This window comes from Adiantum capillus-veneris, chromosome 3 (assembly GCF_014529385.1).
Source record: "Adiantum capillus-veneris isolate H3 chromosome 3, ASM1452938v2, whole genome shotgun sequence".
Classification (NCBI taxonomy): Eukaryota; Viridiplantae; Streptophyta; class Polypodiopsida; order Polypodiales; family Pteridaceae; genus Adiantum; species Adiantum capillus-veneris.
Window position 1 is genome coordinate 174,756,904 of NC_140933.1, and position 23,464 is coordinate 174,780,367.

A 23,464-nucleotide genomic window follows, 5' to 3' on the forward strand; every position below is an offset into this window, starting at 1 on the left:
TTAGCAGGATTGACTTAGAGAGTGGATATCATCAAATCCGAATCGCGCCGGGAGACGTCTACAAGACAGCCTTTCGGACGACTTTTGGGTTATTTGAGTTTTTGGTGATGCCTTTTGGCTTAACCAATGCTCCTGCGACATTTAACCGGATGATGGACAGGATTTTTCAAGAGTAAAGGCTATTTGTTGGCACTTTCTTTGATGATATCATTGTTTTCTCCAAGAATGAAGCAGACCACCGAGATCATATGCTTCAGAGATACATTTTTTTGGGGACACTTTGTCTCAGCAACAGGAGTGCAAATGGATCCGGCCAAGATAGACACTATCTCTGATTGGCCCGATTTGAAGAATGTCCATGAAGTTGCAAGCTTCTTGGGACTGTGTTCGTACTACAGATGGTTCATTCGAAAGTTTGCAGAGGTTGCTTCCCCTTTGCATATCTTGATATAGAAAGGAGTCCCTTTCTCGTGGGGATCCACAGAGGTAACTGCCTTTCAGACATTGAAAGAGAAATTGACTACAGGACCAGATTTGACTTTGCCGGACTTGTAGAAGTCATTTGAAGTATTTTGTGATGCTTATGGTCGTAGTCTAGGTGCGGTCTTGATGCAAGAAGGCCATGTCATTGCTTACGAGAGCTTTTGGTGGTTATCCATGCTCTTACTCAGTGGCGGCATTACCTACTCGGAGCGGATTTTACTATCTTTACAGACCATCAGAGTTTGCGATACTTCTTGCCACAGAAGCAGCTTTTGGAAAAGCAGATGCGGTGGGCGAACATCTTGTCACAGTTTCACTTCCAGATTGTCCATGTGCAGGGACAGAAGAATGTGGTGGCAGATGCTTTGTCTCCGAAGTCGTTGGTTCTGGCTGTTTCCGCGATACATCATAGGAGCTTCGAGGATATGGTCGATTAGTATGCCACAGATACAGATTTTGCAGATATTTTCACACGGATACGGGATTGGGAGACAATAGCTAGATACTCCCTGGGGGAAGGCTACTTGATGAGAAAGACTATGTTGTGCGTTACACAGCCGTTGCGGGAAAAGGTTATCATTGAATGCCACTGTCCACCTTTTACGGGTCACCGCGGCATTGCTACCACCATGAAGGGGTAGAGAGATACTTCTTTTGGTAGAGACTCAAAAAGGATGTGGAAGAGTTTGTGCGCAGTATGCCAAAAGGTCAAGTTTGACAGGCATAAGGCACAAGAATTGTTATAGCCTTTACCCATACCCACCCGCCCGTGGGAAAATATTGAAATGGATTTCATTTTTGATCTCCCGAGAACACAGAATGATCACGATGATTTTCCGATTACATGTATTGTCTCCGATAGAGATCCCAGATTTATGAGTTTGTTTTGGAAGGCAATTTGGGAGAACATTGGCACGCGGTTGCAGTTCTCGTCATCGTTCCACTTGGAGACTCACGGGCAATTTGAAATTGCCAATTCAGTGGTTTTAGATTTATTGAAGTCTTGTATTTCGGATCAGAAGACTCAATGGGAAAAGAACTTACCTTTGGTGGAATTTGCCTACAATAACACGATACACTCTTCGACGGGGAAGAAGCCATTTGAGATTGTTGAAAGTGCTGCGAAGGTTCCATCCTTCCCGAGCACGAAAGATTAGATATTTGAAGTGGATGAATATTCGCGAGATTTGGATACGGCTTTTGCCAAGGTTCGCGAGACTTTGCAGAAGTCTCAAGAACCACAGAAAAAGGCAGCGGATCACCATCGTCGCGACTTGAAACTGAAGGAGGATGATTGGGTGCTCTTACGTTTTGAGAAGGCACACCTAAGAAAGTAAAAGGGAAAGGAGAGGCTTTTTCCAAAGCTTACTATGCGATACTACGGACCTTTCCAGATTACTAAAAAGATAAATGATGTCTCCTTCCGATTGAAACTGCCAGATACTTGGAGGATTCACAATGCATTGCATGTGAGTCTCTTGAAACCTGTTAAGGGTGATGTGCCTGATGATGGGGAGCGTGATGAGCAACCCGCAGTGGAAGAAAACAAGGAGACCCTTGTTCCTGAACAGATTTTGGCACATACGGATACGAAGAAAGGTAAAGTCCGAAGGCGGCTCTTGGTTTAAGTTGAAGAACTTTCCTGCATTTGATGCGAAGTGGATGGAGGAGGAGGACCTAGCAGATACTCCTCGTATTGTGAAACTTTACCTTGATGTTTTGGTTTAGCATAGTCTACTCCAAACGGAACCCAGAAATTCAGCTTGGCCGAAGATCTGGTGCAGTGGGATGCACAAGAGGGGAGTTACTCCGCTCCTTTGTCAACAGATGCCTTGATTTTGATACTAAGGTCACTGATGTCTCTTTGAGCTTCAGGGATACTGAGAGTTGACAGTATTCTGCTGGATGACTTTATGAAATGGAATTCCTGATAATGATACTGATTTGTTCTTGACTTCTTTTGAGTGCAGAAACTGATAGCCGAAATGACTGCAGCATTTTGGTTTGATTGATCTTGAATAGACATGGTTGCAATAGGGGTTAGTCAATCGGACATCAATGAGGTCCCGATTGGACCTAGATGTGATTGCTAGCTACATTGCCGATAAATCATGGTCTAAGATCCGAATGAATGTTGAATGCATGTGATGTCCTGTGATGTCGTGTGATGTCGTGTGATGTGATTGTTGATTTTGTACATGTGCTAGATGTGTAATCCTAGTACGTAGGTACTAACAGTCAGTGTCTGCTAAGAAGATTTATGGCTTTTGTCGGTTTTGCAGGCGTAATCGCGGTCGATTACAATGCTTTCAAGAGGGGGGTATGTCACAAAGTGATGATGTGGCGGACAATAGAAACCCTAATTTCTGCCAAAAACCCTAATTTCGGAAATCGCGGAGGTTGAAAATAATAATAAAAAAATTAAATGATGAGCGACGCAAATTTTGCTTTTTCTCTACACAATGAAAAAGAGAGAGAGAATGCTTTTGCTTTCAAGTTTTGACTCTCTGTGAGAGAGAGAGAGAGAGAGAGCAATTGCTTTTGATTTGAAGCTTTTGGGGCTCTGCTTCTGGGCATCCCTTGCAACCTTTAAATTAGTGGTGAGGGCCTCACTTCTCAGAGCATCTGGACGCAGAGTTTGAGAGTGAATCCCGACCCACTCTCTTGTACTTTGAACTGATTAATATAAAAAGAAATACCGAAAGGGGCACCAGTCTTCGGGGCCAATATCTCTAGGCACGGAACTCCGCCGGGCCAGTGCAAATCTATTGTGATCTGTGAATTGTTTGAAGTGGTTATTTGGTGTTGTCGCGATTGATTCTTGACTTGGAGTGTCCAAGTATGCTACATCTCCTTCCGACTGAAACTGCCCGACACTTGAGGATTCACAATGCATTCCATGTGAGTCTCTTGAAACCTTTTAAAGGTGATGTGCCTGATGATGGGGAGCCTGATGGGCAACCCGAAGTGGAAGAAAACGAGGAGATCCTTGTTCCTGAACAGATTTTGGGACATAAGGACACAAAGAATAAAGGTAAAGTCCGAGGGCGGTTCTTGATTAAGTTCAAGAACTAGCCTGCATTGGATACGAAGTGGATGGAGGAGGAGAACCTAGCAGATACTCCTCAGATTGTGAAACTTTACCTCGAAGCTTTTGGTTTAGCATAGTCTACTCCAAATGGAACCCAGAATTCAGCTTGGTCGGAGATCCGGTGCAGTGGGATGCACAAGAGGGGAGTTACTCCGCTCCTTTGTCAACAGATGCCTTGATTTTGATACTAGAGTCACTGATGTCTCTTTGAGATTTAGGGATACTGAGAGCTGACAATATTCTGTTGTATGACTTTATAAAATGGAGTTCCTGGATATAAAACTGATTTGTTCTTGACTTGTTTTAAGTGCAGGAACTGATAGACGAAATGACTGCAGCATTTTGGTCTAATTGATCTCGAATAGACATGGTTGCAATAGGGGTTAGTCAATCGGGCATCGATGAGGTCCCGACTCGATCTAGATGCGATTGCTAGCTACATTGCTGATAAATCATGGTCTAAGATCCAAATGAACGTTGAATGTCATGTGATGTCTTGTGATGTCTAGTGATGTCCGGTGATGTCATGTGATGTGATTGTCGATTGGTACATGTGCTACATGTGTGTTCCTAGTGCGTAGGTACTAACAATCAATATCTACTAAGGCAGTTTATGGCTTCTGTCTGTTTTCCAAGCATAATCGACGGCGATTAAAATGCTTTCAAGAGGGGGGTATGTCACAAAGTGATGACGTGGCTACCCGAACCCTAACCGGCAGAAACCCTAATTTTACAAAAACCCTAAATCTTCTCGAAACCCTAATTCTACCAGAAATCCTAACCCTAACCCTGGCATGACACGTGGCAGTAGTACGGACGTGCGGAAATTGCACCGGAATTTGCGTTGGATTTACGGCAGCTTTTTGACATGCTTTTTCTACGCATATTAGCAAGGGGGAGAGAGAGAGAGAGAGAGAGAGAGAGAGAGAGAGAGAGAGAGAGAGAGAGAGAGAGAGAGAGAGAGAGAGAGAGAGAGAGAGAGAGAGAGAGAGAGAACTTTGAATTGCTTTGTTTGCCAAGTAGTGGCATGAGAGAGAAAAGCAAAAAGAACTGCTTTATTTACAAGCTTTTGAACTTTTGATTTTCAGCTTTTGGGGCTCTGCTTTTGGCAACCTTTCTAACCTTTAAATACGTGGACAGGCCCTCACTTCTCAGAGCATCTAGATGCAGAGTCTGAGAGTGAGAACCCTCTCGCACTCTTGTACTTTGAACTCAGATTAATACAAAAATAAATACCGAAAGGGGCGCCAGTCTTTGAGGCCAATATCTCTAGGCACGGAACTATGTCGGGCCAATGTTGAAGCAATTATGAATTGTTAACTGTTTTGAAGTGGTTATTTGGTGCTATCGTGGTAGATTCTTGACTTGGAGTGTCCAAGTATGTTACAGCAAGAGCATTGGTTAGGCTAAAAGGCATCACCAAAAACTCAAATAACCCAAAAGTCATCCGAAAAACTGTCTTGTAGACATCTCCCGGTGCGATTCGGATCTGATAATATCCACTTTTCAATTCAATCCTGCTAAAGCACGAGGATCCCTGAAGTCAGTCAAGTATATATCATCGATTCTAGAAATCGAAAATCTGTTCTTGATGGTGATTTTGTTAAGAACTCTATAATCGATGCACATTCTCCAAGATCTGTCTTTCTTCAAAACCAACAACACTGGAGAACAATACGGTGAAGTACTTGGCTGGACAAGACCCTTTTCCAAGAGGTCTTTCACTTGGTTCATAATTTCTTCGTTCTGGCTCGACTCACATGGTAATGTGGCCGGTTCGGTGGTGTGCTTCCAGGTATCAGATCTATGCTATGATCTTCAGGACGAGCGGGTGGTAACTCGCGTGGCAGGCACTCTGAGAAGCAATCGGCATGAGAGTGGAGAAAATCATGGCGTTCTTTATCAAGTTCAGACATATTTGTCCTATCCTCACCACTCAACTCTTTCAAAAAGATCGAGTAAACAAACAGACTGGATCTCAATAATTTGTCGAAGCCAATACAATAGGAACGGACTCGCCCTTAAGTTTTACATCAAGTACAATGGTTCTGCCCTTCTCTGTGGTCAAAGTCGCTTTCCTCGCGCGATAGTCGACCACGTCGTTGTTCTTGTGGTACCAGGGAATTCCCAAGAGAACATCACAACCCTCCAAAGGTATTATGTAGAAGTCCTCATGCCCCAAATATCCTTGACAATGCAACCGAAGTTGCCAATGACAGGTGTAATGACTACGTCCTTGCCGGGTGCTGCTAGAACTGCCTCTACAAGTGGTCCCATCCGATCGAGAGTGATCTCGAGCCGCACCACCAGGTGAAATGAAGTTGGCTCCTCCATCAAAGAAGATCAAGGCTTCTTGGTCTTTCACTTTACCCCGAGGTCGGCAAAGTTCTGTACTCTTGTCCATCGTGCTGGGATCAGTATCCATGGAATATGGAACCAGTCATGTTTTCATCTTACCTTTTCTTCCACGTTCCTCAGTTGCTCTCGAACTCTGAGGCCTTTCATCGTCCTTGTCGTTCTATTCTTTCGGTTCCTTTTTATGGCACCTCGCGGAGATATGCCCAGTTTCCCCGCCTCCAAAGCACTTCCTCTCCTTGATATAGAGCGCTCTATCTCGAGGAGAGAGTTTGGGTTGTGCATCCTTTTCTTTCTTTTCTATGTTGCTCTTCCTCTTTCTACTTTCATTTGTCGAAGGCTATTCGGCCCTTTGCGTCATGATTTCATATGTGGGGTAGGTCAAACTGCCTGAGTGAATGGCAAAACCCCGTTTCGCATGACTTATCAACTCCTGAATGGAAGCTGACTTTTGTTCCAAGCAGTGATCTCGGATCTCTGTAGGAAGACCCAAGGTAAACCGCTTAATCTGTTCTTTGAACGAGATCCTCTTAAATGAAGAGGCGGGTGGAAAAGAGCTCCAGAATCTCTCGCAATAAGCATCCATTGTATCCTTCTTGGTCATCCGAAGATGGTTCCAAGCAGTTTGTATGTCGCATTCATACTCTCGAGTCAGCCGAGAAGAAATAAAAAGCCTTTTGAATTTCAGTCATTTAATTGGGGTTGTCTTGTTTAATAGAAGGGTGGACCACCAAGTTCGAGCATTTCCCTTAAAGTAAGAGGCAGCCCTCCGAATCTTGGAGTGCTCTAAGTAACGCCTCTGGAGCTATGTCAAACTGCTGTATAAAAGACAAAGCCTTCGAAGAATCTCTATAACCACAAAATGTGTCAAATTTAATTGACTCTCCACCTTCCTTAAACTCTCGTACTTTCTTGCTTTTATCTTCCAGAAAGTCATACTGGTTTGCTTTATGAAAATTCTTCTTCATTGCGTAAAAGCTGCTATCATCAAAATCCAAACTATTTGAAGACGAGTCCTCTATAGAACTGTCAACCACGAGGCAAGATTTAGGCTTCTTTGCCTTCTTCTTGCCCTTTCCGAAGCTTTGCTTTTTGCTTCACTTTTTGCCTTTTTTGTCTTCTTCGCTCGAGTCAGATGAGCTAGAAGAACTCGAAGAACTCTCAGAAGAAGAAGAAGGACTGGGTACTCCTTCAAATTAAACACGCTTCTTCTACTTTCTTGCCGATTCAAATGTAGACTGATGACCCAAATAACCCGGGAAGTCAGTTCCTTTCTTCTGCTTTTTGCCGTGCTTTTCTGCTTTATTTTGCACGTCAAAAAGCTAATCAATTCGTGCATTAACTACCTCTTCTAATTTTTGCTCTGTCATAAACTGTTGACGTGTCACAGCCCTGAAGAAGGGGCCTGAAGAAGGGAGCCAACTTGCAGATGTCGACCGAGGGGCCTAAACCCTAAGAAGAACAAGTAATAGAAGAAGAAGTGCTACCAACTTATGGGGACCCCGTCCGCTGGGGCTCCAAGTGACATAAAGGATTAAATAAAGCAAGAATCACACACACTGAAAGTCGTGCATAGCAGCTGATGACGTGGCAGTAATACGAAAATTGTGCTGACATGATGACGTGGTAGCCTGTACAGATTTCCTCGTTTTGTGCTGACTGCTGTACGGAATTCCATGATTTATGCTGGCAGCTTTTTGGTAATGCTTTTGGACCAGAAGCTTTTGAGTTTGAAGGCTTTTCATGTAAACTGCTTTTCATAGGCCAAGGGCCTTTAAATATGTGCTAAGGGCTCATTCTTTGGCATGCTTCCTAAAAAAGGTGCAAAGTTTGGAGTACCGGCTTGTACTATGTTGATGCAATATAAATGGAGAAAGTGCAGAGTCTGGAGTGCCGGCTTGTACTATGTTGATGCAATATAAAGAAATACCGAAAGGGGCGCCAAGGTTTGGGGCTAATACTCTCTGGGGTGGAATTTTGCCACTCCGTGTCACGTGTCATCTCTCTCTTTTAGCTCAGTTGTTATTGAAGTATTAAAAGTCTGCTCAGTCTGTTCTTTTCTATTGGCACGTGGTATCTATCTTGTGACAGTAGTATCAGAGCATCAGGCGTGTACTTTTTTGAAAGCGTACCGGTCCCACAAAAGAGCAGACAGAGCAAACCAGAGACTTTTGGAATTTATTTGAGGTACCTTCGCCCTCTGACCCCGGACTTATTAGCCAATCCCACCCTTACTTCATCGTGCTTCCGGCGCGCTCCCATCTTCACCGCTCATGTCTTACAAGGCATAAGCCATATAGATCACTTACAAGAGAAGGATCCTTCAAGATTTGTTTCGAGCTGTTGTATTTCTCAGAGGCAGTGCCATGTAGATGTTGATAGCTACCAAGCAACATACTCAAAGTACTTGGCAAGCTTTCAAGAAAATTTTTGTCCGAAGTTGTATGGTTTCTGACATCTTCCTTCGAAGTGCAACTTCTCGCAGAGTGGGTATCCTGAAATGCTTGCCATGGAAACCCTAGCAGATTATAACTTGAAATTTCTTGACGTCTCTCAGTAGACGTCTCTTCACGAGCAGATGACCTTGGAGGTCTAGTGCGATTGCTATCTTGGGACTACCATCGCCGCCAAAGAAACATTGTCTGTCCAAGAGCCGATGGACCATGCTGTGCTCGGTTACGACCTTATGGAATGAACCTAACCCTAAATTTTTTGGTGCAAGTTTCAAGATGGAAAGTCAATCGACTTTTCGAGGTCAACTGATGTCCAGATTGCTTTTTAAGTTTGAAATCTGTTTCAGAACTTGTTTAGTGATCCTGTTTGGAATTTGTTTGAAATGGATGGTATCTGTTTTGAACCTGTCTTGGTGCCGATTTGAATTGTTTGACTCTGGTTTTAATACCGGTTTCATTGATTGGTGATTTTACTTCCGGGTGGAGAAGCGAGAAATACTGTTTTGGTATTGTTTGAACCTCAGAACGACACAGGCCGATGTATGGGGAGCATTCCGTTGTATGCTAGAAAACCTCCGAACGACGCAGGTCGATGTCTGGGGAGCGTTTGGTTGTATGCTTGTAAAATAATTGTTGTTGTGACTCCCGGCCCGGACCTGGATGGTTATGCTGGAGGAGTATTAAGAAGTCTAAGCAATGGTTACTCTGAACATCTGCAAACGACGCAGGTTGCGGTATGAGGGGCGTTTGGTTGTAAAAGGCCTCTATATCTCCCCGCTCGGAGCTTTTGAGGTTATGCGGGAGGAGTGATGAGGGAGTCGTTGAATATCTCCTGGCCCGGACCTTGTTAGGTTATGCGGGAGGAGTGTTCATCGGCGACTTTATGTTTCTATGTTTTGTAACATGCATATGTGAGCGTTTGTGTTGTATTGTGATGTGCCAACACTGAATATTCCTAATTGGATGAGATTGTATGGGTATGTAGTTTTAGTGCATCAAGACACCCGTGGAAGATCAGTGCAGTCTGTGTGTGATGACTAATTTTACTACGCTGAAATATCAAGAGTTCCGATATGGACGAAAGGAGAAGCCAAATCCTTGATCAAAAGAGCCGAAAGGAGAAGCTAACTCCTTAACAAAAAGAGCAAACTGATTGTCCCCCGGAATGTCCCTCGGAACGATCCTCGGAAATTTTTGAGCTAACTTGAGTTGTTTTGCAGATATGCTGTAATCGCGGACGATTACTCTCTTTCAAGAAGGGGAGATGCCACAAACTGTTGACGTGTCAAAGCTTTGAAGAAGGGAGCCAACTTGTAGATGTCGACCGAGGGGCCTAAATGTCACAAAGTGATGACGTGGCCGACAACAGAAACCCTAATTCTTGCAAACCCTAATTTCTGCCAAAAACCCTAATTTCTAGAAATCGCGGAGGCTGAAAAATTAAAAATTAAAAATTAACGATGAGCGACGCAAATTTTGCTTTTTCTCTACGAGAGAGAATGCTTTTGCTTTCAAGTTTTGACTCTCTGTGTGAGAGAGAGAGAGAGAGAGAGAGAGAGCAATTGCTTTTGATTTGAAGCTTTTGGAGCTTTGCTTTTGGGCATCCCTTGTAACCTTTAAATTAGTGGTGAGGGCCTCACTTCTCAGAGCATCTGGACATAGAGTCTGAGAGTGAAACCCTAGCCACTCTCTTGTACTTTGATTTGATCAATATAAAAAGAAATACCGAAAGGGGTGCCAGTCTTTGGGACCAATATCTCTAGGCACGGAACTCCACCGAGCCAGTGTAAATCTATTGTGATCTGTGATTTGTTTTGAAGTGGTTATTTGGTGCTGTCGCGGTTGATTCTTGACTTGGAGAGTCCAAGTCTGTTACAATGGTATCAGAGCACAGCCGATCACAGTTTCCCTTCCAGATTGTCCATGTTCAGGGACAAAAGAATTTGGTGCCAGATGCTTTGTCTCGGAAGCCGTTGGTTGTGGCTATTTCTGCGATACATCATAGGAGCTTTGAGGATATGGTCGATCAGTATGCCACAGATATGGATTTTGCAAATGTTTTCACACGGATACGGGATGGGGAGATAGTAGCGGGATATTCCATTCGGGATGGCGACTTAATGAGGAAAATCATGTTGTGCGTTACACAATTGTTCAGGGAAAGAGTTATTATGACTGAATGTTGTCACAAGACGGGTACCACGTGCCAATAGAAAAGAACAGACTGAACCAAACTGAACAGACTTTTACTACTTCAATAACAACTGAACTGAAATAGGGAGAGACGACACGCGACACGGAGTGGCGCAATTCCACCCCAGATAGTATTGGCCCCAAACCTTGGCACCCCTTTCGGTATTTGTTTATATTGCATCAACACAGTACAAGCCGGTACTGCAGACTCTGCATCTTCTCTAGGAAGCATGCGAGAGAATGAGCCCTAACCTTATATTTAAACGCCCTTGGTCTAAAAAGCAATTACAGTGAGAAGCCTTCAAACTGAAAAGCATCTGGTCCAAAAGCAAAGCCAAAAAGCTGACAGCATAAATAACGGAAATCCGTACAACCTGCCACGTCATCAACTAGCGCAAAATGCGGAAATCCATACAGCCTGCCACGTCATCATGTCAGCGCAATTTTTGGAAATCTGCCATATAGCTGCCACGTCATCAGTTTTGCGTGTGTGTATGTGGGTCCTGCTTTATTTTACTTCCTTTATGTCACTGGGGCCCCATTGGACGGGGTCCCCATAAGTTAGTAGGACTTCTTCTTCTGTTACTCGTTCTCTTAGGGTTTAGGCCCCTCGGCCAACATCTGTAAGTTGGCTCCATTCTTCAAGGCTTTGACACGTCAGCAGTTTGTTACATCTCCCCTTCTTGAAAGAGAGTAATCGTCCGCGATTACAGCATATCTGCAAAACAACTCAAGGTAGCTCAAAAATTTCCGAGGGTCATTCCGAGCGACATCAGCGTGCTCTTTTTATTGAGGAGTTAGCTTCTCCTTTCTGCTCTTTTGATCAAGGAGTTAGCTTCTCCTTACGGCTGTTTTGATCAAGGAGTTAGCTTCTCCTTTCTTCCCGATCGGAACTCTTGATATTCCAGCGTAGTAAAAGTAGCTATCACACCCAGACCGTACTGATCTTGCACGGGTGTCTTGATGCACTAAAATTACATAGCCGGGCAATCTCATCGAATTAGGAATATTTAGTGGTTGGCACATCACAATGCAACACAAATGCTCACATATGCATGTTACAAGACATAGAAACATGAAGCCGCCGATGAACACTCCGCCCGCATAACCTAACAAGGTCCGGGCTGGGAGATATTCAACGACTCCCTCATCACTCCTCCCGCATAACCTAAAAGGGTATGGGCCGGGAGATATAGAGGCCTTTTACAACCAAACGCCCCCCAGACCGCAGCCTGCGTCGTTTGGAGGTGCTGAGAGTAACCAGTGCTCAGACTTCTTAATACTCCTTCCGCATAACCATCCAGGTCCGGGCTGGGAGTCACAACAACAATACTCCCCCCGTAAAATAACCACAAGGGTCCGGGCTACGAGTAAAAGCAGCACTTTTCAATCATTCAATACTTCCCCCGCAAATAACCACAAGGGTCTGAGCCATGAGTATGAACAAGCATTCTCAAACATCATTTCTCACTACTCCACCCGGGAGTAAAATCACCAATCATTGAAACCACTTTTAAAAACAGAGTCAAACATTTCAAATCGGCACCAACACAAGTTCAAAACAGATATTATCCATTTCAAACAAATTTCAAACAATATTTTCTCAAACAAAGTTCAAAAGTATATAACTATAAAACAACTAGAGAGTTCATTCAGTGTTTTGTTTGGACAACCGAACTTTGAGGACGATTGGCTTGCTCTTCTGCATCACGGTGATGGTTCGGTTCCGGACCTAGAGAGTCGCATCATTCTTGTCATTCCAAGGCATGTCTAATAGAACGTCACAATTGCCCAACTTCATGATATGGAAAACAGCTTTTCCATGATAATCTTGAATAGTGAGCGGTACTACTTTCTGAGTTTGCTCTGTGGCTACCTCAGCTCCACCCTCTGCATCATAATCAAAGTGCATCTGCTTTAAGAATTCTGGATGGATGAAGTTCTTTGTAGCTCCGTGGTCAAAGAAAATAAGGGGTTTGAAGCCATTGACTTTGCCATATGCTCGACACAATTCATTTGTACTCTCAAGGCGTATGCCATAAATATCAGGAACTAGTCCAATAGCGGGTCTAGCTCTCTTAGTAGGAGGTGGCGCCAAGGTTCTGTTGACCGTTGGTGCGGGCATCGGCTCCTCTGGTCTATCAGTGCGCTTCGGACAATTAAAATGATTATGCCCTGTTTGAAAGCATCCAAAGCATCGGCCTTCTTGTAGTAAGGTGTCTCATTGTTGAGGTGTCAAACGAGGCCTTTGCGGTTGATTTTCACGAGATTCTCGAGAATTTGTTCGTTGTTGCCGAGAGTTGTGGTTAGTGGCCGGAGATTGTTCTGTGGTAAACTCCAGCTTTTCCTTCATCAGTTTATAGCCGACCGCGGCATGGTCCATAAGTTCTTGCATGGTAGAGACTTGCTTGGATAGACAATATTCCTGCAATGGTGATGGTAGTCCAATGGTGTATCGCTCGCATTGGGCCTCCAAGGGAACAAATCTAAAGAAGAACACCGGAAGGTACATGTCGAGAAACCTTTGGTTATATTCATCCATGGTTTCAGTGGCAAGCATTTTCAAGTTGCCCCACTCTGCCAAAATCTAGATGTTAGGTGCAGCGGAATGATTGTTTGCACTTTGCTCAAGATGAGTGCTCCGAACTGTGCTCAAGGTTCCTTTTAGTTCTTATGGAAGGGAGAGCCTTCCGTTCTTAATGGAAAGTGCTATGATCACAAACAAAGTGAATGGACACTGTGCGTGCGAGTGGATGAGACTGAGATATAGAGAGAGAAGAGAGATACGACACCAAAGACGTAAAACCCTCCTCCGAAGGCCCCACTCTCGTCGGCGAGAGTGGTCTACTTATGATTGCACAAGGTGGTACAATGACGATGCAATGGACTGATGCAACCTGGAACTATGTCGGTGACGACGATGGGGATGGCGACGACGACTTAAGGGCTGAAATCTGCGATCTTTCTACTGCTGTCCAAAAACGCTATGGGCTGAAATCTGGGACTGTTTTCGGTGGCTGAAAATGACTATCTTCGGCAATCAACTAGGGCTGAATCTACTGTCGTCTTCAAGGATGAAAACACTGCTTCATCTACTGCATGTGAGGCTGAAAATGGAAACGCTGATCTGCTCCTGTAGCGTTAGTGAAAACGCTAGGGGCTCTGGGACTGTCGGCGATGATCAAGGCTGAAATCGCCAATGCTAGGTGGAGATGCTGATGAAAACCAAAACGCTAGGCTGATGGTGAGCGATGATGAAGACCAAAAAAAGCTAGGGGTACTAAGGGGTTCTTGATGGTTCCTGCTGAGAAGGTGCCTGTTGAGCGGGGAGCTCTTGCTGCCTCTTCTGCCATTTAGTGCTAACTTGGGTTTGCTTATACATTAACTTAGCAAAATTGACCTACCTACTTTTGTTGGGAAGTCACTTAAAAATAATAAGTGAAAAATACCAAAAATAGGGAAAATAGACTAAATGCACTGGAAAATTCCCTTGACTAAATCTGATGGATTCTGAAGGGAATACTGATGATCATGCTGTGTGCAACCGAAGGATATGCATCTACACTAAGTGACTGGGCATGCACAGTCTACGAATAGACTCACAAAAGTGCCAGATCACTTCTAAACTAGACTTGACTGGACTGACTGAACCCTGATCCTGCTGTAGCTTGTCCACGGACACATAGGGTTGGATGTGTCACGTGACATCCCCTCCTTTTCAAAGTGAGGTACTGATACCGAACTGTATGGCGTCGAGGGAGATCGCCAATAGTATCCGGAATCCTGGAAGGGACTCTTCGTTGGCCCACTCTGAGGTGTGGGTCGTGCGATACTTGAACTTTATAAAGGTCTGGAATGCTTGCTTCTTTGGACCGCGCCGAAAGCGACACAAAGTCTTCTGTGGCTCCTTCAATGATTCAACTTCGTTTAGAGTCGTGCTTCTTTCTTCTTCAAGAATCTCCATTGCTGAAAATTCCTGAAACCATTTCCAACACAAAACCATGAACATACCCATTCCATGTAAAGTGAAGGGAAAAAATCTTGTCTTTGCTAAAGACTGTGTATGCAATGTAGATGAACATAGAGACGGAGTGACAACCCGTTTATCGAACACATGCAAACAATGAGATCGAATCGTGTCATTCTGATCTAAATCAATCAACTATGGCAATTCACAACGGAAATGCCCATGCTTAGTGCTCATACTTTCATGTGCTCGTTCGGAAACTGTGTCATGCCAAGGAAGAGACATGGAATGTGACTTCCTTACATACATACTTTTCAGCTTTTCATGAAAAATCCGCATACATTCGTGCTCATCCATGAGTGAAACGTGCTCAACATACAATATGTCATGCCTAGGAAAAGGGATCACATAACGATGCTGACTAAAATACAGGAAACGATCACGAATGAAACATTCGAACAATGCGTGCGTATCAATCATGCAAACACATAATACTTCCTGTGAGGCTTCTTTGGACCTAGGCTCGAGAGCCAAGATCGATCCTTCGTGATTGATCGAATCTGCAACGAGGTTAGTCTTGCTAGAAAAAGCATCAACTAACACATGAGCATTGTGAACAATCACATCTTCTTTATGCAACTCATCATGCTTGTGAGAAATCACATCTTGATCATACAAATTATCATGCTTGTCTTTATAATCCAAATCACCATGCTGATCATTGTCAATCAAATCATCAAGCTACTCACAATCATGCAAATCCTGTGTGTCATGCTTGGGAGAAGAAGAGACTGAGAGAGTCTCCTTTTCTCGAATCCTTTCAATCTTGTCCTACATATTAGCAATGAGAGATGGAGAATGAACAATGTCCTCTCCATGAATGACAATAGGAGAATCACTTTTGACATTGAGAGTTAAGGTGTTAGCCTCAAAATCAATGAGAGCGTTATTATCACGAAACCATCGAATGCCCAAAATCATATCACATCCTGAGAGAGGAGAAACAACAAATATTTTAGTGAAGGCAACTTGTTGAATTCCAAACAACACATCAAGGCACTCCTCCGTGATGAGAGCGTCCATACCGGGACGAAAGCCAGAGACCTCGATAGGAGATCTCGGACTAACTTCGAGGCGGGCTCTCTCAACAAGAGAGGAACTGATCACATCATGCATACTACTTGGGTCAAACAATGTGACAAAACATTGTCCAGACGTACGACCATAACATTTAATGAGAGAATCATCAATGGGAGGGTCGTGAGAAACTTGGGGCACACTCGTGTTATCATTCATTGCATTGACAGAGGAAGTGGATTCTGTGGATTCTTTAGATTCATTTGATTCAAGCTTAGGACATGTTCTTTTTATGTGACCCTTAATGTGACAATGAAAACAATCACTTTCCTTAGAATAAGTGGTTTGCTCTTCCGACGTGATGTATCCTCCTACAATTCCTTGTGCTACCTTTTCATCTGGAGTAAGCTTAGGTTTAGCAATTGTGTTAGCCTTACCCTTAGATTCATTGGAAGAATTCATTTCTGAGACTGTTGGAAGATTGGTTAGAAGAGTTACTATTCTTACCATTCTTACCGTTCTTACCGTGCTGAGGGTTCTGAGAAGTCTGCGAGGTACTTGTGGAAGTTTTGTTCTCCTTAGGCTTTTTCTTGTTGTGCTTCATCTCCTGTGCGAGAGCAATTGCTACCGCCTTATTGAGATCGATTGGATCGAAAACTTCTACATCGAACTTGATATAGTCGTCTAATCCAAAAAGAAAAGCCTCCTTGCGCTCATTATCCGATTTGCGTAATTGAGTGCCTAGCTGCAAAACACGGTTAGAAAAAGACATAACTGGCATACCATTTTGCTTGAGAGCGCGTCAATCGCCCTTCGATCGTGCAAGGTATTGAGGTGGCATAAACCGCGCCTTGAGCTTGTCTTGGAAATCAACCCAATTGAAGGAAAGGGACGTGAATTCGTCGGCTTCCTCTAGGTGCGCGGCTAGTTGTGCCTCTTGCCATGCGTGGTACCAATTGATGGCATCACCGGCAAGGTACATAGCTGCCGTCAAAACTTTGCTATTTCCTGTCTTCTTAATTGTCGCAAAATAAGCATTAAATTGATGCAATCAAGAATGAATAACCGTAGCATCAATCTTACCGTCATACTTACTGAAAGTCAACTTCTCTGTGACTGGATGGTTGGAATCCGCATCGTAGCTTGCACCACTTGAGGAACTCCCACGATCTTTGGGTGGTTCGGTCTTCGAGGCTAGCACTTGTCAAAGCAATTCTTGAGTGCGTAGCTCTCTTTGAGCGGCATGCTCGGCCTCCCTTTCTGCTTTTCGGTCATTTCTTTCATCGCGCTCACGTTCGAAAGCAAGGCGATTGGTCTCTTGTTGTGCCAACGCAACTCGATTCGCTTCTTGTTGTTGTATTGCATTTCTTTCATTTCGGTCCATCGTAATGCAAGTCGCTTCTTGTCTGAGCCAGCATCATGTCCATCATTGACTTGACCATCATCTCCATAGGAGTTAGTACAACTCGTAGCGTAGATGGCGAAGGGGGAGGGTAGAAAAAATCTCCTGGTGGGGAAAAATCTTCGCCGCCTCTCTCATGCTCATTACCTGTATGCGAAGTATCCATTCCGCTTCAGGTGACGACCATGCACTATGATCTTTGGTTCTTAAGTTCATGAGGAACTTGGGTTCTTGAGGGTCTTGGGTTCTTGGGTTCTTGGGTTCTTGAGATTCTTGAGGTTTTCTTTCGCATGCAAATTGCGTTTGAGAAGGATCTTCTCTTCACCCGAGTTCTACTCTTTTCCGCGGGCGCACCCCTTGGCGACCTTGCGCTCACACCAAGGTTGCTTTTTCCCACCTCACGTCGATTGGCCGGCCGCTAAGTGCACGGTCCGCTCTCAATGAGTGAAAAGAGACACAAGGGGAGGTTGGACAAGCCCTTCTTTCCTGGGATTCCTGTCACTCTTCAACAAACACGATTAGGAATCGACACGCCCAAGCGAACTTGGGTTCGTGCGACCTCAACAAGCAAAAAAAAATCTGTGGTTCTTTCCTTGAGTGATACAGAACACTGCCAAAGCTCTGATACCAATGTTAGGTGCAGCGGAATGATTGTTTGCGCTTTGCTCAAGATGAGTGCTCCGAACTGTGCTCAAGGTTCCTTTTAGTTCTTATGGAAGGGAGAGCCTTCCGTTCTTAATGGAAAGTGCTATGATCACAAACAAAGTGAATGGACACTGTGTGTGCGAGTGGATGAGATTGAGATATAGAGAGAGAAGAGAGATACGACACCAGAGATGTTGTAAAACCATCCTCCGAAGGCCCCACTCTCGTCGGCGAGAGTGGTCTACTTATGATTGCACAAGGTGGTACAATGACGATGCAATGGACTGATGCAACCTGGAACTATGTCGGTGACGACGACGGGGATGGCGACGACGACTTAAGGGCTATAATCTGCGATCTTTCTACTGCTGTCCAAAAACGCTATGGGCTGAAATCTGGGACTGTTTTCGGTGGCTGAAAATGACTGCTTTGGCTGCGTTAATTTTGTAAGCTGAAAATGACTATCTTTTGCAATCAACTAGGGTTGAATCTGCTATCGTCTTCAAGGCTGAAAACGCTGCTTCATCTGCTGCATGTGAGGCTGAAAATGGAAACGCTGATCTGCTCCTGTAGTGTTAGTGAAAATGCTAGGGGCTCTGGGACTGTCGGCGATGATCAAGGCTGAAATCGCCAATGCTAGGTGGAGATGCTGATGAAAACCAAAACGCTAGGCTGATGGTGAGCGATGATGAAGACCAAAAAATGCTAGGGGTACTGAGGGGTTCTTGATGGTTCCTGCTAAGAAGGTGCTTGTTGAGCGGGGAGCTCCTGTTGCCTCTTCTGCCATTTAGTGCTAACTTGGATTTGCTTATATATTAACTTAGCTAAATTTCCCTACCTACTTTTGTTGGGAAGTCACTTAAAAATAATAAGTGAAAAATACCAAAAATAGGAAAAATAGGCTAAATGCACTGGAAAATTCCCTGGACTGAATCTAATGGATTTTGAAGGGAATATTGATGATCATGCTATGTGCAACCGGAGGATATGCATCTACACTAAGTGACTGGGCATGCACAGTCTACGAATAGACTCACAAAAGTGCCAGATCACTTCTAAACTAGACTTGACTGGACTGACTGAACCATGATCATGTTGTAGCTTGTCGACGGACACATAGGGTTGCATGTGTCACGTGACACTGGACTTCAAACATAGAAGTCATGTAGCTACGTGAAAAAACTGTCTTGAAAGCTTGCCAGGTCCTTGGAGCATGCGGTTGTGTCGCGATTGAACTCCACCATTGCATAGCATTATCTTTAAAAAATCCCGCTGCTCGAGAAATCTTGGATTCTTCTGTATAGTTCACTAAAGCATAGATCTTGTTGAATTGCTGTAGGAACTGCAATGCTTCCTTGCGATCTTTCACCCCGGAAAAAGTGAAAAGACTGATGGCAACCATCTTTGAAATCTTTGGGTTGGTTAGGCGCATATCCCAGTTATGGTTAATAAGGGTATCCATATGGGCTCCAACCATTGTAGCCTGGTGGCGGTGGTGGTGGCGGTGGCAAAGGCAATTGCACTGGATCAGGGTCAGATGGCTGCACCATATTCTTGAAGACTCCCCCGATCGGAACAAACGGCTGAGAAGGTTGCCGGTTGGAATCTCTCGTACTTTCTGGTGCCGGAGGAGGAGGTACCACCTGGGGCATCAGTGGGGGTAACATGTAGTTCAAAAATTGTTGAAAACTTTGCAGCATCGGAAGATTCTGTTGAGGATGCCATGAAAGAATGTTGTGGAGTTGGTTGAACAAAAATTGCAAATATTCTGTTGAATGCATGAGTTCCAAGTCTTGGGTTCTTAATGGCTTATGCCCTGTAAGACATGAGCGGTAAAGACGGGAGTGCGCCTGATGCGCGATGAAGTAAGGGCGGGAGTGGCTTGTAAGTCCGCGTTGGAGGACGAAGATACCTCAAATAAAATTCCAATAGCTGTGTCTGCTCTTTTGTAGGACCGGTATGCTTTCAAAAAAGCACACGCCTGATGCTCTGATACCACTGTCACAAGACGGGCACCACGTGCCAATAGAAAAGAACAGACTGAACCAAACTGAACAGACTTTTAGTACTTCAATAACAACTGAACTGAAATAGAGAGAGACGACACGCGACACGGAGTGGCGGCATTCCACCCCAAAGAGTATTGGCCCCAAACCTTGGCGCCCCTTTTGGTATTTCTTTATATTGCATCAACACAGTACAAGCCGATATTGCAGACTCTGCATCTTCGCCAAGAAGCATGCCAGAGAATGAGCCCTAACCTCATATTCAAAGACCCTTGGCCTAAAAAGAAATTACAGTGAAAAGCCTTCAAACTCAAAAGCATCTGGTCCAAAAGCAAAGCCAAAAGCTGCCAACGTAAATAACGGAAATCCGTACAATCTACCACGTCATCAGCCAGCGCAAAATGCAGAAATCCGTACAGCCTGCCACGTCATCATGTCAGTGCAATTTTTAAAAATCTTCCGTACAGCTGCCACGCCATCAGTTTTGTGTGTGTGTATGTGGGTCCTGCTTTATTTTACTTCCTTTATGTCACTGGGGCCCCATCGGACGGGAGCTGGTAGGACTTCTCCTTCTGTTACTTGTTACCTTAGGGTTTAGGCCCCTTGGCCAACATCTGTAAGTTGGCTCCATTCTTCAAGGCTTTGACACGTCAGCACTTTGTTACAAATGCCACTATCCACCTTTTACGTGTCACCGTGGCATTGCTACCACCTTGAAAGGGGTAGAGAGATACTTCTTTTGGCCGAGACTCAAGAAGGATGTGGACGAGTTTGTGCGCAGTTGATTGGTATGTTAGAAGGTCAAGTTTGATAGGCATAAAGCACAGGGATTGTTGCAGCCTTTGCCTATACCCACCCGACCCTGGGAAAGTATTGCAATGGATTTCATTTTTTATCTCCCGAGAACACAGAGTAATCACGATGGTATCTGGACTGTTATTGACAGATTTAGCATGTAGGTTCATTTCATTCCAGTGAAGAAAATAATCAAGCCCGATCATTTAGCGAGACTGTTTGTGGCCCAGATTTTCAGATTACATGGCATGGCCGAGACGATTGTCTCGGACAGGGACCCCAGATTTACGAGTTTGTTTTGGAAGGCAATTTGGGAGAACATTGACACGCGGTTGCAGTTCTCATAATCTTTCCACCCGCAGACTGACGGGCAATCTGAGATTGACAATTCAGTGGTTTTAGATTTATTGAAGTCTTATATATTGGATTAGAAGACTCAATGGGAAAGTATCTACCTTTGGTTGAATTTGCCTACAACAACACGATACACTCTTCGACAGGGAAGGCGCCATTTTAGATTATTGAAGGTGCTGCGAAGGTTCCATCCTTCTTAAGCACAAAAGATAAGATTTTTGAAGCCGATGAGTATACGCGTGACTTGGACACGGCTTTTGCCAAGGTCTGCGAGGCTTTGCAGAAATCTTAGGAAAGACAGAAAAAGACAGCAGATCGCCATCGTCGCGATTTGAAATTGAAGGAGCATGATTGGGTGCTCTTACGTTGTGAGAAGGCACGCCTGAGAAAGAAGAAGGGAAAGGAGAGGCTTTTTCCAAAGCTTAGTATGCGATACTATGGACCTTTCCAGATCTCTGAAAAGATCAATGATGTCTCCTTCCGATTGAAACTGCCCGACACTTAGAGGATTCACAATGCATTCCATGTGAGTCTCTTGAAATCCTTTAAAGGTGACGTGCCTGATAATGGGGAGCCTGATGAGCAACCCGAAGTGGAAGAAAACGAGGAGATCCTTGTTCCTGAACAGATTTTGGCACATAAGGACACAAAGAATAAAGGTAAAGTCCGAAGGCGGTTCTTGGTTAAGTTCAAGAACTATCCTGCATTGGATGCGAAGTGGATGGAGGAGGAGGACCTAGCAGATACTTCTCAGATTGTGAAACTTTACCTTGAAGCTTTTGGTTTAGCATAGTCTAGTGCAGTGGGTTGCACAAGAGGGGATACCGAGATCTGACAGTATTTTGATGTATGACTTTATGAAATGGAATTCCTGAATATGAAATTGATTTGTTCTTGACTTGTTTTTAAGTGCAGGAGTTGATAGACGAAATGATTGCAACATTTTGGTCTGAATGATCTCGAATAGACATAGTTGAAATAGGGGTTAGTCAATCGAGCATCTATGAGGTCCTAAGTGGATCTAGATGCGATTGCTAACTGCATCGCCGATAAATCATGGTCTAAGATCCGAATGAATGTGAATGGGATTTGTCATGTGATGTCCTGTGATGCTGTATGATGTGACTATCGACAGGTATATGTGCTAGATGTGTGTTCCTAGTGAAGTCGCGGAGCGGAGCATGGGTCGACTCTCTCTCACACACACACACACACAGTGAGCTTACACAGTACAGTACGCAGAGAACTGTTAGAAGGGTTATCTCCAATACCTTAGTATTCACAAAGTATAAGTTAGTATATACAAAGAGTTAGAGGTAAGTGAGTTAGGCGGGTGGCCGGCCATATCCGCATAAGAGGCCACTTGGGCTTTAATCCCAACAACCTCCCACTTAAAGTCCAATGTGACACTTTAAGTAACTGTAAATCTATGAACATAAATGTACAAAGATTTACATGGCTGCCATCTATCCAATACCCAATAACTCACGACAATGCACAAAGCCCTCTCCTGGAAGTCCCTTTGTGAGTAGATCAGCAGGATTGTCCTTGGTGTGGATCTTCAGCAATTGTATCTGCTTGTCTTCAAGTACTTCCCTAATGAAGTGATATTAGACATCAATATGCTTAGTCTTCGAATGGAACACTGGATTCTTTGCCAATTGTATAGCACTTTGACTATCACAATATAACTCTGGCATATCTACTTTGATTCCCAAGTCTGCAACCAATCTACCAAGCCAAATAGCTTCTTTGCATGCCTCATTTGTTGCAACATACTCAGCTTCTGTAGTAGACTGCGTAACACAATCTTGTAATCGAGATCTCCATGATATGGCACCTCCAGCCAATGTAAAGACATAGCCTGATGTAGATCTCCTCTTATCCAAGTCTCCTGCATAATCTGAGTCAGTGTATCCTCTGACACTCAAATCCTGACTACCATAGCATATGCGCATACTCTTATGTTTTAAGTATCTCATGATACCTTTCATTGCCTCCCAATGTTTCTTGCCGGGATTTGACATATATCTGCTAACCACTCCCACTGCAAATGCAATATCCGGACGTGTAGCAATCATTGCATACATCAAACTACCCACTGCAGACGCATATGGAATCTTATCCATTTCATCCTTTTCTTCCTCAGACACAGGACAATCTTGTTTGCTAAGTTTCACATATGGTGGCAATGGAACACTCAATGCCTTTCCCTTCTCCATATTGAAACGTTGCAAAACCTTGTCAATATACTGTGTTTGAGATAACCAAATCAACTTCTTTGATCTGTCTCTCTCAATGCGCATACCAAGTATATGACTTGCCTCACCCATGTCTTTCATGTCAAACGATTTTGCCATCTTTGACTTCAAAGCTGAAATTTCTTCCAAGTGTTTGCCAGCAATCAACATGTCATCCACATACAAAATAAGGATCAGCCAACTGCCATCCTTAGCCTTCTTTGTATATAGACAGTGATCGAACTCACTACGTTTGTAGCCTTGAGAAAGCATAAACTGGTGGAACTTATGGTACCATGCCCTCGGTGATTGTTTTAAGCCATAAAGACTCTTTAACAACTGGCATACCAAATGTTCCATGCCTTTCTCAACAAACCCTTCTGGCTGCTGCATGTAAATTTCC